General features: G+C 39.3%; 1 protein-coding gene across 1 annotated transcript in view; it reads left to right on the plus strand.

Annotated features, from left to right (window-relative positions):
- The first annotated feature begins 1,073 nt into the window (after nucleotides 1–1,073).
- TBL1X (transducin beta like 1X-linked) overlaps nucleotides 1,074–16,721 on the plus strand; it is a 372,330-nt gene continuing 356,682 nt past the window's right edge. The window contains exon 1 of the mRNA XM_019524649.1: nucleotides 1,074–1,273. The gene's annotated coding sequence lies outside the window, so the exon portion shown is untranslated. The remainder of the gene's footprint in view (nucleotides 1,274–16,721) is intronic.

The following is a 16,721-nucleotide window of genomic DNA, read 5'->3' on the forward strand; positions in this document are numbered from 1 at the left end:
AGGGAAATAGAAAATGGTTCTGGAGGTTTTGTCCAACTGGGTCCACACATGACTGTTTTGGTGTACAGTGACTCTACATTATTACCATTATGTGTTCTTAGCATTGCAGACATGTACATTTAGATGTATGACAAGTAGACTTTTCAGAGTCATTTTTATAAATAGGTTTTGAGGACGCAGAATAGATTTCCAGCAGCCTGAAACTTGCATGATGATACTGCTACTAATAAAGCCATTTTCATTAGCTTTTGCACCATCACCAGACCTTAAGGGAGATATATTATTTATACCCCTCCATGTACACACAACCTCTGACAAACTATGTACATATGGAGAAAGAGAGTTGTGTGTATATCTCTCTCTATATATATACACAGACAGATGTATCTCTATATAAATACATTCTATTGTGAGTCCACAGACTTAATCTTTCATTTTTCTACTAGATAGAGGGGGACGGGGTATCTTTTTGTTTTGTTTTGTTTTAGACCAGAATTCAATATAACATTTCAAATAAGCTTTACGAGTGGATTGCAATGAGTTCCTTATGGTACTGTGTGGGTTGTGGGGGGAACACATTATTTATTGTTGACAGTGTTTCTGGTGGCTGAAGTTTTTTGGGGTGTGGAAGGCTGATTTTGGAGGAGGGGGAGTTCTTAAAAGTGGTGGCCTTTTATATATTTTTTCTTTTCTCCCCTCCCCACCCTTTTCTTTTTCTTCCCCTGGTTCAGGAAAATGTGGTTGGGGTTTTTTTTTTTCCCCTAGGAGGTCACTGACTGTCTCAGTGAGGATCTGTGTGTGTGTGTGTGTGTGTGTGTGTATGTCTCAACAGTGCTGCTGCTTCTGTCTGTGCAAGCCTGGCACTCTCACATTCAACACCAAACACACTAACTCTGCTAATGAAGTAGTGAGCAACAGCAGCAGCACCTCCTGACCGCCATTCCGCACCAAAAAACTTTCCATTTTCCTCTTCCCACTCTCTGGGACTTCCTTTTGATTTTTTTTTTTCTTTCTTTTTTTTTTTTTTTTTTTTTTTTTTTTTTTTTTTCTTTTTTTTTTTTGCTGTGTGTGGAGGAGGAGGAGGAGGAGTGCGTGTGGTGGCGGTGGTGGGGATTTACAGTCTCCCTTAACGCTTGCTGGGACCTAGGGAAAGAAGAGTTACACCATGTACAGCAAGTGAAAGAAAGTCTCTGTGTGTGTTTTTGCAGAAGTTGAGGGTTTTCTCTGCTGCTTCCAGGAGTGAAAGCTGTGCCTTTAATACTCATTGAGAGAGGTGAGTTTGGAGGGCTGATTATTCATCATTTGGACCTTTTTGTGTGCCTCTGTGAGACAATGTAATTTAGGGATCATTTACCTTTTGCCATAAGGGTTTTGTTGAGGGGGGGTTTCCTAGTGCATGCAGCCAACTTCCTCCTGTTTCTTTTTTATGTGATTATTATTATGAAAACCACTGTTGTTTCTTCTGCATCTGATTCTGGTGGATTGATGGCAGTGTTTCTTTTAGGATTTCCTACATTTGGGGGGGGGAGGGTGTGTGGATGTGACTTGCAAGTGTGACTTGATTTTGTGTGTGTTGTGTGTTTAACCTAAAGTCACTGTTTAAAGACTCCAAAGTGTTGCCTTTTTGTGTAAGGTTTATTATGCCAGAGTTTTGAACCCCTGGTTGGTTATTAGAGGCAGAAATTGTGTTAGTTTCAGGCTTATTTCTGTGAAGGAGGGGAAGATTTGTCTGGGGGGGTTGGTTCTTGTTTTTGTTTAGTTGGCCTATGTTTGATCTGTGCAGGGGGTGTTTGAGAAGTTTGAGCAGGAGTTTCTGAAATGACTGTCTTGGCTTTAAGATGCTCTTATTTTTTTAATTATTATTATTAAAATGCTGGTGGGGGGAAATGTAAGGTATATACACCGTAGAGAGTGTGGAGTTTGCACACCCCAGTGTGGGGGAGGGGAATCCCATTCATCTCCAGTCTTTGAATCAGCAGGCACACAGGAGTTGATCACTCCACTCCAGTAAATCGAAGTTGAGCTCCAAGTAGGTAAATAAGTTAATTGCCCCCCCACCCCTCCCCTCATGATTTACAAGGCTGTCATCTAGCTTAAAAGCATGCCTTTAAGGAACTTGATGGAACAATGCTGGTGTTGTGGAAAAAAATATTCAGTGTGACTGATATTAAATGCAGAGCACTGCAGTGTTTGCACGAAAACAAAATTGCAAACCTGTTGCATGTGTTTTTTAGGCAAAAAAATATTAAGGGTTTTGTCATTTGGCAATGCCACTTGAAGACAGCAAGATGTTACTACCAAACTAATATGCCCACTGTTGATACTTAACACTACCAGAGACTAGCACTTTCCTCTCAACTATAGTAATCTTCTTGATTCTGTTCCCTGTTTTGTGGTGCTATTTTAATCTCAGCAGTTGGCCTAATATTTTGATTTAATAGGGTGTGAGGTCAACTATTGTTCCAATATCATGTTATGCTAATGACCCTTGGCCTATTTAATTACATGCTGAATTCTTAAGTAGGCATATTGCACAACACAAAAACCACACCCTAAAAGTTTGACTTGTAGTAGATATTTATTTCTCCAAGTCAGCATTAATATTTAATTCATATTGTATTAAAAGATCTGTTGCCATCCTGCAGAAAGGTTTGGTATTACTGGTATGGTCATTTTCTTTCCTGACATGCAACTCACTTTTAAAGCTGGAGGCATAGAGGGAAGTAATCTATTTATAGTGCCACTTACAATACTCAAAGAACACAAAAAAGGAAAAAAATATTAGTGTAATATACTGGAAGTTTAACCTTCTTTTCATTCCTCCAAAAATATCATTCTTATGACAGATTGTGAACAGAATGAAGATTGTGCTTAATATCAAAATTTCTATATTGCTATTTTAATTTAATAGTATTAAAAATAAAGTTATTTTTGGTGTTCCTATGGGAGAACTGAAGAGGGGTAACAAATGCAGGTCTTTCCCTGTGCCAGCTGTAATATCACATCTTTCTTCTTTGACCTATTTATTAGTGAGCCTTTAACTGAGACTGCTCACACAGCATATACAAGACTTAACACAGTAAACCTTGCTTACCACATGACTGCCCATGGTAGATTTAGGCCTCGAGCTATGTGGGCAACATGTTCTCAAATCTGAAGGCATTTCATATTTTCAAAATAAATAATAGTTTGTTTCTATGTTATGAAACATCATTGGAGCCAGAATAGGATTTCAGATTTCTTTGAACAGTAACAGTTAATTGCAACATCACAAATGCCATCATTTTCAAACAGGAAACCTTTCCCATGGTAGGTCTGGTACATGAGCTGGAGTGGAAAAGAAGGGGGAGGAGGGAGGGAAATAGAGAATCTATCACATCAAAAATGCATTAAAGCTTTCTTAGGCTACATTCAATAATGGTAAAAGTGGCAGGGATTTAAACAGAGCTACTGTATGCATCTCACTTTAAATCCTTCACAGGGCTAAAGAACAACCAGTCCTTTTATAAGATTAAAAGTCTGTTTGGGAACTAAAGAGGATACATAATTATGCATGCATGTAAACATTGGCAGCTACACAACTGTCCAAGTGCCCTTAGGACAAAAATTCTCTGAAAATTGTCTTCTGAATTCACCCCGACCTCCTCCTGCCTAAGTAAGTTAACTTCCATAGCCTACATTTGTCTTAATATTGGGACTTTTTATTATTGGAAAGACCGTATGTCCCCTTAAGACTTTCTTAAGTTTACGCTTTTTATATTCTTTAATATAGTGCATGGAAGAGCAGAGGAACTTGCTTGACTGTGTGCCTTTCAAAATTCTGAGGCTTCTGTCCCACCAGTTTTTCAGGTTTTGTATTTATGTAAAAATGGGATTTCCCCATCTCCATGGTTACAGGGCCTATCCTTTTGAGCTTTATAATATACTTTGCCTCCTGGAAGACCTTCTGGAATTGTTGTCACTCTGTAGACAGCAATAATTTATTGAGGACTCACACCTTTGTGACTGAAAAGGACCAGATGAGACATCCTTTGGGGACCATTAAGGCATGGAATCAATGAGCTCCAGAGACCGGTACTGGGAAATACTGGGTATGAAGTACTATTTGTGTTCCATCCATCTTGGGAATCACGGCATTAGGCTGTGGAAAATGACCCAGGGCTTCTGCATGGCCATACAGGTAGTCATTGCGTCTGTCTACTTTTAGTATTTCCTGTTTTTTTTGCTATTTTTAAATGTAGGGGTCAAATGTAAACTATTTTGCATGGATTCTGTTTGTATCACAGTGTTGTCTTGAGCCCCCAACTCAGCTCAGGGCTCTGTTATGCTTGATCCTGTACACCCATGTACTAGGAATAGGTACTGACTACCCTAAAGAGGTCTGTTTGGAGATAGACAAGTTAGAGCGTGGCTGGGAAGGGAAGTAGCTTGTCTAAGTCTCATAGGTCAGTGGTAGAGTCAGGTTTGGAACCCAAACCTTCTGACTCATCATGATGGAGTCTGCTACATGGATTGTGTCTCCATCTCTAATGGGTCTTTTGTTAAAACCACCTGATAGTGCTGTAATTGTTCGAATTCATGCAGTATGGGGAGGGTGTACTTTTCCTGGATATTTGCTGTACATCTTGCCTACCATTTATTTACATTGTTGTTGTTTTACTTTGTTTCCTATTTTAACTTCTGTGCTGGGTATACTCCAGCCAGCCTTACAAAATAACAAAGGATTTCTACCTCTTATGAGCAGGCCCATTTAGAAAAAAAAAAATTTAAAAAGCCATCATGTGGCAAGATGGAAGTAATTTTATAAACTGTTTTTCAGCTGCTAAATTTAGCTCTACTCCTTCTTTGCCTCTATCCTCTTGACTATTTTTAGTTGGAAGGAAATAGCTGACCTCTTTATAGCAAGAACCCAGACCCCTTGGGTGCCATTTATAGGTTTCTACCAAATGGCCTACTTGGACAAGTTGGTTGAAATTAAACAAAAACAGTGAAATGGCAGTTCTACCTAATAAGAACAGCCTCTTTTGCAAATACAAAATAGATAATTCTAACTTAAATACTATGAGGTAAAAATGTGGCTTTCGGGCGTTTAACTTGTCTTTGGTAGGCAAGTCATGAAGGACATTTGTGACAGTCTGGAAATTAATTTGATAGAATTTCATTTAATAGTGACTATATAGAGAATTAACAATGTAAGCCTGTTTTGTTGCAGTGTTCCTGTGTGGAAGTAAAGATGCTCATTTTCATGGAGAAGGCTTATACTTTCTCAGATTACAGAGACTGTATCCTGTATAGAGCTTCAGACAATGTAGCTATTAAAACATGGTAGTTGCACAGAAACATAAAAATGGCTTTTGCAAGCTGTTTTGGCTGTCATGAATTCAGACCTAAATTTATCTGCATAATATCCCAGATATAATTTCTCCCTCATATATTACTTTTCATTCATGTGTCTGCTTTGTCCTTGGTTTCAGTGATGTCAAGGCCTTGATAAATATTGCCTTACATCAACATTTGGTGATTCCTGCATTTGCTGTTTGAAGATAAAAGATATAGTATGGCTGTTGGCACCTTCTCTCCAAGTCCCTTTGTCCCTAATTATGCTGCTAACATGACACTGAGGGAGAGATTTAGAATTAGGAAAATTTAATCATGTGAGGGTCTATCTTTATTGTTTAGTTGCAATTTGCAATACAGACTGTCAATGTATGCCTGCTTGTCCTAGACTTAGTATATTTAGAATTCCATAATGCTGGTTGGATATTCTACAAGTTTAGATAACATATTTGAGATAAAACTGCATTACGCCCTAACATATGTGAATATAGCAGGCCCCTAGGATGGGGGAGGGGTAATCATTTTGAATGCTTTAGCAAGGTATATGGTGTAAGTATATTTTTGTTTGGGTGTTGAAGCTAGCATATTTATCAGAAGGTACAAGTGCAATAGATAGATGGTTAAAACAATTTATTGTGTTGCTTAGTTACTTGATAAGAATGATAGCCTGTGTCTGAATATATCAATAGAAATAATTGTGTGTAGTAGTTAGATTCATACTGGTCAGAATCCTTTTGTTTTATAAGGTGATGAGGTTTACTTTGCTACTAAGTGGTTATCTTTGTCATTTTTCCTTGGAGGATAGGATGAGCCTTTTTTAAAGCAGCATTCTTTACTAATACCTGGGTAATAGCTGGTTTGTATATTTACCATGCTACTAACTTTCATTTGATGACATTTCTGACTTAATTTGATTTTTCTGTCTCCAACTTAAGTTGTTACTTGCCTTTTATCTTGTCTTGTCCTATGGAGATTAAATGCGTTTTGTAACAAAATTTTATATACAGAAAGTTCTTGTAATGGAAGATCTGGTAACAGATTTGGATCTTCCCCAGTGAAACAAAACTGCCTGTGCTGGCAAATATATTATTTATATGCTAAAGCAGCCAAGTTGTTTTCTGGCTTTTAGATTAAATTTGAAAAATAATAAATAGTCTTATTAATAGTGTTACTAAATAGTAATATTATCTCTAATAAGCAAATAGGAAGAAGGCTTGCTTTCAGTGACTAGATTAACTTTATTGAACTGTAGAATAATACATTTGTTATTTTTTGGAACTCTGCAAACTCCAGTGGACATTTAACTTTGGCTTGTGCTGTATTTTGCAATGCAGCATTATCAGCTATTCATTAATCCTGTACCACTGAACAGACTCTCTGCAGAGTACTCCCTGAAGCTCAGCGGTAAAGCCAACCATTTACAATTTAACACTTCTGAACTGAATAATCATATGGAATAATAGCACTGATGAAAGGACGCTATTGTGTTGTTATGATTAGCACATGTGCAATTCTTATTACATAAGGTTTATTATACTTGAAAATGTGCACTGATGAGTTTATGCTGATTTTAACACATTCCAGTAGCCTACAGCAGAATGATTCAAAACGTCCTGCCAAAAGAAATAACCTTCATGGTGTACAATGAAAGGTATATGCAGGTTTTTTGTAGGATTAAGTAAAAACATAGAATTAGGGGAAGTTAGTAGATTTAAAGATTTACAATTTTAAAAAATCTGATTGTTATGACCATATGACAGCCTTAGCATATCTCAGCAGCTACAAGTTGCTTGATTGGTTCACAGTAGCACACACACAGAAACCTGTCTTAATTAACAGTCTTGACTATAGTCTCAGTAGAGAGATCAATGCTGAATTATCCTCTTACTCAGTACTTCTTCACAGCCAGGCCAGGTACAGAGATTACACTTCTACTAGCTTAAGTGTTCAGAAAACAGTCTGTACCCATAACAGAACAGAAGTTGGGCACGCAAAACCAGTCTATATTCATAGCAGAACATATGTTCCGCGCACACAGGCTGGTTTAAAAATGGCAGAACCTGGCCTAAGATTTCCCCCCGTACCACCAACGAGCAAATGTGTGTTCTGTTTGCTACCGATCTAAACTACGCCGCTTACAGAAGACCACATTAACTTAGCTCACTTCTGCCTCGGGTTTTCTGTACGTCTGAACCTAGTTCTACAGTTGAAGTTCACTGACAAGATAGGCTGGAGCAGCCTTGTAAAGACAAAGTCTGATATTTATTACCACAAATATCTTTCTGGTGCCTTTGACAATTACAAAATTCTCTTACTTCTTCCTGTCCCCATCCTTATGTGCACATGATTAAAAAAAACAGTTTGGTCTTGAACTTTTTTCCTTACTGAGTCCTATCAAATGCTTTCTCATGTTCAGAATGTGTTGTCTTTTACTTATATACTTTATTTATATGCTATTTTATTTGACTTCTGTATAGAGAAGGATTACAATTTTAATCTCTCTCTCTTCTTGGATTTTTGATGAAGCAGTATCACATTAAAGGAGGGCTAATCATGTCCTAAAAATTATTCCACAGCAAAATTAATTTCTTATCCTTATCCCGATCTAAAAACTAGACAAAATGGTTGAAGGATATAGGCTTCCAATACTACATTTATTGTAGGGGAATATAATACCAGAACTTTGTGGGGATAGGAGTTTTGTTATTTGCGTTAAGCCAAATTGAATATATTTTTAAAATGTTGCCTTGTCCCTTTTGTTACTGAAATGGTTCCTTGGGTCTTTCGTACTATTACCCCTTTGGGTTTGAGTATTAAATAGGAGTTTCTTGTACATTACAGACCAGATTATAGGCTGTCTCTCAGTACAAATACACTTATTTAATGAACAGACCTATTTATTTCAATGGGTCTATCTACATGGAATCAGAATCTGGACCTACAAGTTGATCCAATTTCAGTCTGACTGTAAATATGACAGCGTGTAGGCAGAACAGATATCTTCATTGCAACCTTTAAGGGACCAAAACATTTGAAATGTGGCATAAATGTACTTAATATGTATAGTTTACAAACACCACCAGTGTAATATAATGATTGATGTAAGTACTGATATGTCAGCTGGATCCTGTTCCTTTAGGAGCACAATGTTGTCTCTCTATTGTATTTTCTAGCGCTGCCAGCTACAGACTAGATGAAACATAGCACTCTTAATGCAGGCCACAGTGGGTGGTGTAGGAGGAAGAGGAAAAAGAGCAGGAGGTTACCTCACAAACTAAGCTTCACTGGTTAAAACTTGCTTACTGTCAAGTAGCCAACAAAAACTGTTTCTGGAATTTTTGAACTATGCTGCCTTTCTTTTTTGGATCGGATGATGTGTGTTTCTGCTGTTCTAATTTCTGTGCAGTTCTTTAGTGTTACAATACTTGAATATAGGTATTTTGTACATTAACGTACATTAATGTTATTTTATGGTTAGGGGAGAGGGTTTGGGCTCTCTAAACTTTTGTGTGTATGCATATGAATGTTTGTGTTCACCATTGCATTAAACATTTCACCAAAACTTAGCTCAAAGTACATTTTATTTAGCTGGATGTATTCATTATGTCTCCATTTATTCTCTGACAGCCTGTAGGATGGATTGATTGAAAAATCATGCAAAAGAAAGAGAAGGGTGCTTTGCATACTGTAAATATGATGTTCAATTGCACTTAAATGAGCAGTCCTAAATGAGATGCATGCATTAATCTTGTGAAAGGTAGCTTTTTCATATAAGTTGTGCTGTACCGATGGGTTGTGCACAGACTTGTATCTTAAAATGGAGGAAATACTAAATCACAGTGAGTCAGTAACTATAATTGCCTCCTGTGTTCTTCTAAAACTTACTGTGTTTTATGCATACCCTTTTAAAATGTTTTGTAATTACAGTGAAGCAGTTGTGTATGATTTATGGAAAACAGATTGCCAAATTTGCTAATATCTTCAAACTGTTATAGGATTATGTTTGGAGACGTCTTATTCCTTCGTTCCTTTAAGTCAGGGCTGTTTAACTTCTAAGTGGCTGGGGGCCACATGCTGCACTGGCCTCTCAAATGGAGTCATACGGCACATGCCATTTCCTCTGTTGCGCCACGTGGCTGATGCTCCTTCCCCACTACACTGCACCCCAATGTCCCCCTCCCCCATTCAACCCCTGCATTCATGCCCCCCCCCAATACACTGCATGCCCAGATACCTTGCTTCTTCTAAGCCAACATTTTTCAACCCATGCTTCACGGCCTGAAAGTGGGTCACAAGAATATATGAAACGGTTATGAACAAACTTTAGAAACGGATGAACAAACTTTAAAAAGGGATTCTCCTTTTAAAGGAGAAAAACGTGGGAAACTGGCTTTTCCCTTGCAGACTGGCAGAGTTCCAGCCTGCCAGGAGCTGCCTGTGGCCTCCCATACCCCCCCACACCCATCCCATGACCCATACACTTGGGTGTGATGCCTGGGGGCAGGGGGCAGTGGTTTGGGAGTGAGGGGCACTGGGTTGAGACTGGCTGTCTATGTTTATAAATGGGTCCTGGTACAAAAAAGGTTGAGAACCACTATTCTAAGCCAGGGGTTCCCAACCCCCAGGCTGTGGCCCAGTGCCGGGCCATGAAGGGTCGGCTGCCAGTCTGCAGGAGGGTCAGCTGCCAGACTGGAAATAACCATGGACCAGCAAACCGCAGACTGGAAGTGATCGGCATACTGTGAGCCGGCAGCCAACCCACTGGCTTTTTTAATACTCAGACTACCCTTTTATACTGAGTGTAAAAAAGGGTTGGCTGCTGGCCTGCAGTATGCCGCTCACTTCCGGTCCGCAGTTTGCCATCCCTGACCTAAAAAGGTTGAGAACCCTTGCTCTAAGCAACCCTCCTGTATTGCGCCTTGCAGGCACCTTAGGCCACAGGCTCCCCCAGCACTGCAGCTGTGCCACACTACACCGCAGGGGAGAGGGAGCCTGCAGCCTTCCCTCCCTGCCCTCAACCTTTCCCCTACTTCTGCAGCTAGAGCAATGGGGAGGAGTACTGATGGAGTGGGGACAACAATTTAACCCTTTGTGGGCTACATGTGGCCCACAAACCACCAGTTGGACACCCTCTTCCAAGTACATTTATGTAAATATTTGTAAAAGAAAAAGGCTGTTCTTTGTAATCTTTACAAGATAGTTAGTAGGGCACTCACTTTCTCAACTTGATAATTAGATTGGAATTTGAATGATTTATTTTACCACCTGCCCTGGCCAATAGAAGAGCTTAGGATAATTAATGTGTATTAATGTTTGAAAAGCATTTTGAAGATAAAAACATAATGTGCTAATTGTGTGTACTGTGACTCCTCTATTAAATATATTAAGAGCAAATTTTACAAGCAAATACAAAATCCTGTTCTTGCCCCTTTCCAGCCATAAACAATTTTACCAAATTATGAAAAGTAAATAAAAATTCAACCATTTTCTGGGAGCATTTTCTGCTTTATTTTGTCAAATTCTTGTTATTCTGTCACAATTAGATCTTAACATTCTCTTCTTGGCTCACAAACAGCATTCCCTCTGCTCTAGATTGTAGTTAAGCTGCTATTGGCAGTTCATTGTAAAGCCACTGAAGTAAGAGGAGGAAAGTCTATTTATCAAGCTTCTTCTCTACACCACTGCCTTTTTTGCCTGCCGATGCTATCAAGGCTAGAACCTATTTGTCGCTTGCTTCTATAAGCCCGTATTTATGCATCTTTGGCCTCTTCCCCCAACAGTTTCATAAAGAGAGTCTTCAGGGCGAGGGGTGGTGTGTACAACATATACTCCATTATCTTTTTTGCAGATCATTCTTATTTTAATGCAAGTAATTCACTTTTTATACAGTAGACAAGCAGGAAAGCAAGATCTCTCCCCATCTCTGTGAAGTCCGTATTTGCTATGAGTAACCTCGAAATAAGTAGTAAAAATATATCAAGCTGGGGATAAAATGTTTTAAAAATTACAACTTAAATATAAGATTAATAGAATGCAAATCTAACTATACAGATATTTAATTGGGGAAATGCATAGCTCAGATCAGACAAGCAACTTTATAATACCTTTGCAACTTATTCATAACCATCGATACTAATGGGTCTGAGGCCCAAGATACTCGGAATACATCTCGTGAACATCGTCAGGATACTAACTTTACTGTTCTCCTGCATTTTGCAGGCTATATAAACCCTTCTGCCAACTAGTACCAGGAAGTAGCCATACTGTTTTAATTCAGCATTTGGTGCTACCCATATGCTAGTTCTATGAATCTTATATTCACTGTCCCAGGTATATGCCAACCATCTAGTAGTAGATGCATCCTCTATGCTTAGGTCCATTTGAAGTCCCAAACTACTTTTTATTTTCTGTTTCATTTGACTATAAACATGAGAAGCCAGATCCTCACCATCTACAGCACAAGTCTACCTTGCTTACCTACCATAATTGGAATACTGCATTTATTTGCATACCACCTTCCCTCCTGGAAATCAGACTTCCAAAATGGGAGTGTGAGACTTAAGCAAGGAAACTGTTTGTTTATTGTGCCAGTTCACAGTGGCTGTAAAAAAAATTAAACTTCTACCTGTGCACCCACAGCAAGAGGGGGACTGACACTAAGGAATGGAGTCTTTCCCTTCTACATGTGGCTAGAAGCATCTAGGTATGGTGAGCACATGTTGTGGTAAAAAAGACTGAAAAAAGTCTTTCTCCTTCTTTCCCAAAATACAATGTGTGTCTATTTTAGGGGTGTATGTTATATGAGTAAATATAATAAAGACATCTTGATACAAACTGGGGTTTGATCCCACAATTGACTCAGCATGGACAGAGCTCCACTGAAATCAGGGAAGCTCATGGGCTTATTGTAATTTGAATCTCTGAGGCCATTTCCAGTATCTTAAGTTTGATGCGCACTACATTCTCGCCAGAGAGGACCCTGTTCTCTAATTTAAATGCTTAACACACCACATCCAGGAGTAACAAGAATGCCAGCATGTCCGGGGATTATTTCAGAGTGCTTTTTTAATTTAATTTAATTTCAGTTGTGCTTACTATATTTCCTGGGATAGTTATTCAAAACAATATTACTGTTTGGTAAAGATGCACAGTGATACAGAATGAGAGTTAAGATTGTCTGTCTAGTCTTAACAATGAATTCTCTGATTTTCAAACGTTGGTAGCATGAACATTCTAGCTGTGATAAATTAATATAGAATTATTTATGACTTGAATTGTATCTTAGTGATTTTTTTTGTCCATGAATATGTGTATTTCTTCTTGTATTTTTTTAGTATCACAGCTGTACAGTGGGTCTTTCCAATCTATTTAACATACTTATCTGTGTAAAAATACATGGCCCAAAAAATTCACACCACCTCTGCATTGCCCCTGCATTTAATTCTTTCCAATTCTGCTCAAGTGTCTTGTATATGCTTTGGTTGAAATTATTGACAATTTCAGCTTTTGGCAAATATTCCACTAGCCAAAAAATTTTAGCTGTATCTTTTTAGAACAAGAACTCTACTTCCAGGGCTCCCTAGATGCCTTTGTTGGGGTATTCATGAAAGTGGCAAAGTAAAGAAAGTAGAAGTAATATCTGCCTAAAGCCTTAATAGGCAGAATAATTATTAATTATTTCATTTCAGTTAGATCTCTTTTTTTTCACTTGTTAACAGTTGTGAGTAAACAGTGTTCCAGTACCCTAACCACTTTAAGCCAGAATAGTCCGAGTGAGGCATCCTCTACCCATTCTGTTACACCTAGGCCTCTGTGCAGCCAACACTGCAGGCTATTGAATCAGAAGAGGACCAAGCAATGGGTCCCTGCTCCTGTATCTTAGTGGTTAGAGTAGGCCATTGGATGAGGGAGCCCTGGATTCTCATCTCTGGTCTCAGGTTTATTTCTGCTTGTATCCAAAGGCTATCTACTAGAAAATGCATAAATGCATAACTTTCCAGAGAGTACAAACCAAATACCAGTCCTACTCCAACAGGCTCTAATCACTGGGCTACAGTATCAGGTTTCCTTTTGCTTGCTCTCCCGGCATCTTGAGTCTTGCATTCCTGGCTATAAAGTGGCCTACCTTTTAATAGTATGGATAGAAGATGACCCCAGGCAGTCCAATATTGAGGGCATACACTTGTGGAGGGTAAAAGGTTTTGGTTTGAATCCAAGAAGCCAAGTTTTCCACTTCATATGTGAACGATTTAACTCCTAAACTGTTATACAAAAGAGGGACTCCTTCTCTGCTGATGCTTCTGGGTTAAACTGACTTGGCTGCTCTGAGGATGCTTCTATATATTGCAGAAGCCTAAGAGTCTAGGGATTTTTACAATCCATCATGGAAAAAACAAATGTGATAAGGCAGGGCTGTCCAACTTCTGGGCAGTGGAGCACTACATCCTGTATGGACCACATCATCTGGGGGCACATGCCCCACAGGCTGCAAAAGTGTGAGTTATGGGCCCCATAGGCTGCCCCATGTGGATTGCCTAACGCACCATGCACACGGGTGGGTGGCCTCCGCCACAACTGCACCATGCCTGTAGGCAGGCGGGCACCTCCTACCTCTACCCCCTAGATCACTACCTACAGGCTCCTCCTCTGTGCTATACTGCAGGCTCTTTCAGCATCCTGGGCTTCACTGCATTGCTTCCTGGGGTAGGCACAGAAAGCAGAAGCTGGAAGGGAAGCCTGTAGCCTGTGTTGCTACTGAAGCCAGAGCAGTAAGGGAAGCAGCAACTGGATGGGGGGAAGGAGGGTGCAGATTAACCCCTCATGGGCTACATGCAGCCTATGTGCTGCTGTTAGACAGATCTGAGATAAAGCATCTGAAGTGTTTTGTGGTTGCTGGAGTTGGGTATTCTGAGTTGCTTTTTGAGACAAGGGTAGATCAGGTTTAGGCACATAGTTTACCATGCTGGAACTGATCTTTTCAAAGATTCATAGATTGTTAGGGGCTGGAAGGGACCTTGCAGATCATCGGGTCCAGCCCCCCTCCCCGCTCTAGGCAGAAAGACAGCTGAGGTTAAGTGACCCCAGCAAAATGACTGTCCAGTCTCCTCTTGAAAACCTCCAGGATAGGTGACTGCACCACCTCTGGAGGGAGTTTATTCCACAGTCTGGACACCCTGACTGTGAAGGAGTTTTTCCAGGTATTAAGTCTGAAGTGGCCTTCCAGGAGTTTTTATCCATTGGTCCTGGTCTTCCCCAGAGGTGCCCTAGTGAACAGTTGTTCACCGAGCTCCTGATGCATTCCTCTGATATAGCGGTAAGCCGCTATCAAGTCCCCTCTCAGCCTTCTCTTCTTTAAGCTAAAGAGGCCCAGGTCCCTCAGCCTTTCCTCCTATGGCTTGCCTTGCAAGTCCGTGATCATATGGGTGGCCATTTTCTGGACCCTCTCGAGCTTTTCCATGTCCTTATTGAAGTGCGGCGCCCAGAACTGGACACAGTACTCCAACTGCGGTCTCACTTGATCTTTTAAGCCTAGTCTTTGCACCAGTGGCATTATATAGCTTATGGTTTTGTTTTGGTTTTATGTAGAGTTTAATTTATATTAACACTGTCTTTAGCATCAGCTTGGTTACATTCTGTAGATTTCCACAGAAACACCCTTCCTCTTTTGTAGGGTGACGTGTCTTCAGTCTTATAGCAAAGGCTATAATCACAGTCTGATCTGTATCTAACAACACAGGAAGTAAACTAGAGATGATAATTTGGTATCCTTTAGTCTGGGTTTACTAGGACAGTTACCCATAAACCTTGAATGATCCTCACTCTCTCTTTTCTGACTCTGTATTCAGTCTAATAATTCTAGGGTCAAATCATCCGTATTGTGGACTTCTTATTTCAGTAATCCCATATTATAACACACTGAAATTTTTATTAAAGTTTCTGAAACTCCTATGTTCCCCCTGAATGTTAGAAAGTACACTTACTTAGGATTATATAGAGAATTTAAGTATGTGAGGTGTGTGTATGTGCACGCACGAGCACGCAACACACATGAGTGTTTACATATTCCAGTCAACAGTGGACCTGTTCTCTTTGAGGCCTCAAATATTTTTCTTTTTACTGTCAATCTTGTGGAGGTGGGCGACTTAAGGCAGCAGTCCAATACAAATAAATAATAATCTGTTAATCACTTAGGTTGACATGCAGTACTTGTGCATATGACAAAAAGAAATTAAATTCACTTGTAAGATATATTAGCCATGCTTCAGTTATAACAGACTCTTCTTCAAGAGTCACTTATAAAAGGATACAGTCAAATTTGACTCCTTTCTTCTTCCTGGAGAGTGTCTAAAGTGATGTGGTCAAAATGTTATGGCATATTAGATTTTTCTGTTTTCATCATGATAACTTTTTGGTTCACATCTTTCTATGTGATTTCCAAATTGTGCATGTGTGCACATGTTGCTATTCTTCTTTTGTTTTAGAGGAGTTTTAAGCTGTTCTGCAATCTTTTATTAGACTATTCTGTTTTCAAACACTTGGACTTCATACTTCTGATGTTCTCTATAAAATCATGTATGTAAAGCTTTACAGTGACCTATTTTATTTTATTCTGCATACTAAGAGGAATTTTGTTCATGAAGCACTAAGCCGCAGACTAAATAGGCAGCTCAAGCATTATTTCTCCTACTGTTTATATTACGTGTTGAGTAGACCACCTGTATATTATTATTTATTATTAACACTTTTATACACATCCATTTCCTTCCATGATGTCATTTCATTATATTTTTTATAAAGCTAAAGTTGCTATGTATGCAGTTATTAGTATTAAGCTTGTTCCCAGGGGTGTGTTAGGGCCACATTTTTGCTCTAACAACTTGTTCTTTCACCCTGAGATGATATGCCTCAACTTTTTATTTCTGCTTTTTAAAAAGTATTCGTTGTCTCCAGAATATCAGCATAAAATTATGGCATAAGACTCCAAGACAGCCCCATTGGGCTTGCAGTTGTTCCCTTCAGTCTTCAAGCTGTCCTCCTACATGTGTTACAATGTGTAATTCAGGCCTGTAGGGTTTCTCTAAGGACAGTTAATTGTTCGGAACTTGCCACATTGTTGTGACTTTCATTTAACCCTGAGTTAGAAGTGTTAGACCAAGTTCTCAAAAGCAGCAGGCTACAGCAGTCAGACAACCAGCCACATGGTTGTGTCCCTTTCTTAGTTTAATTTTAAGAGAATATGTCTCTGCCAGTCAAGTGGTCTACATTTAAAGACAGAATTTGCAATTAAAGGTCGTTTATGCTGCTGTCAGATGAGGCCAAGCTGTTGCACTAAGCCTAAAAGTAGTAAAGAGTAAGGTTACCCATACATCATTATCACCTTTTTT

Source organism: Gavialis gangeticus, unplaced genomic scaffold (genome assembly GCF_001723915.1).
Source record: "Gavialis gangeticus isolate Ggan-Ray unplaced genomic scaffold, GavGan_comp1, whole genome shotgun sequence".
Classification (NCBI taxonomy): Eukaryota; Metazoa; Chordata; order Crocodylia; family Gavialidae; genus Gavialis; species Gavialis gangeticus.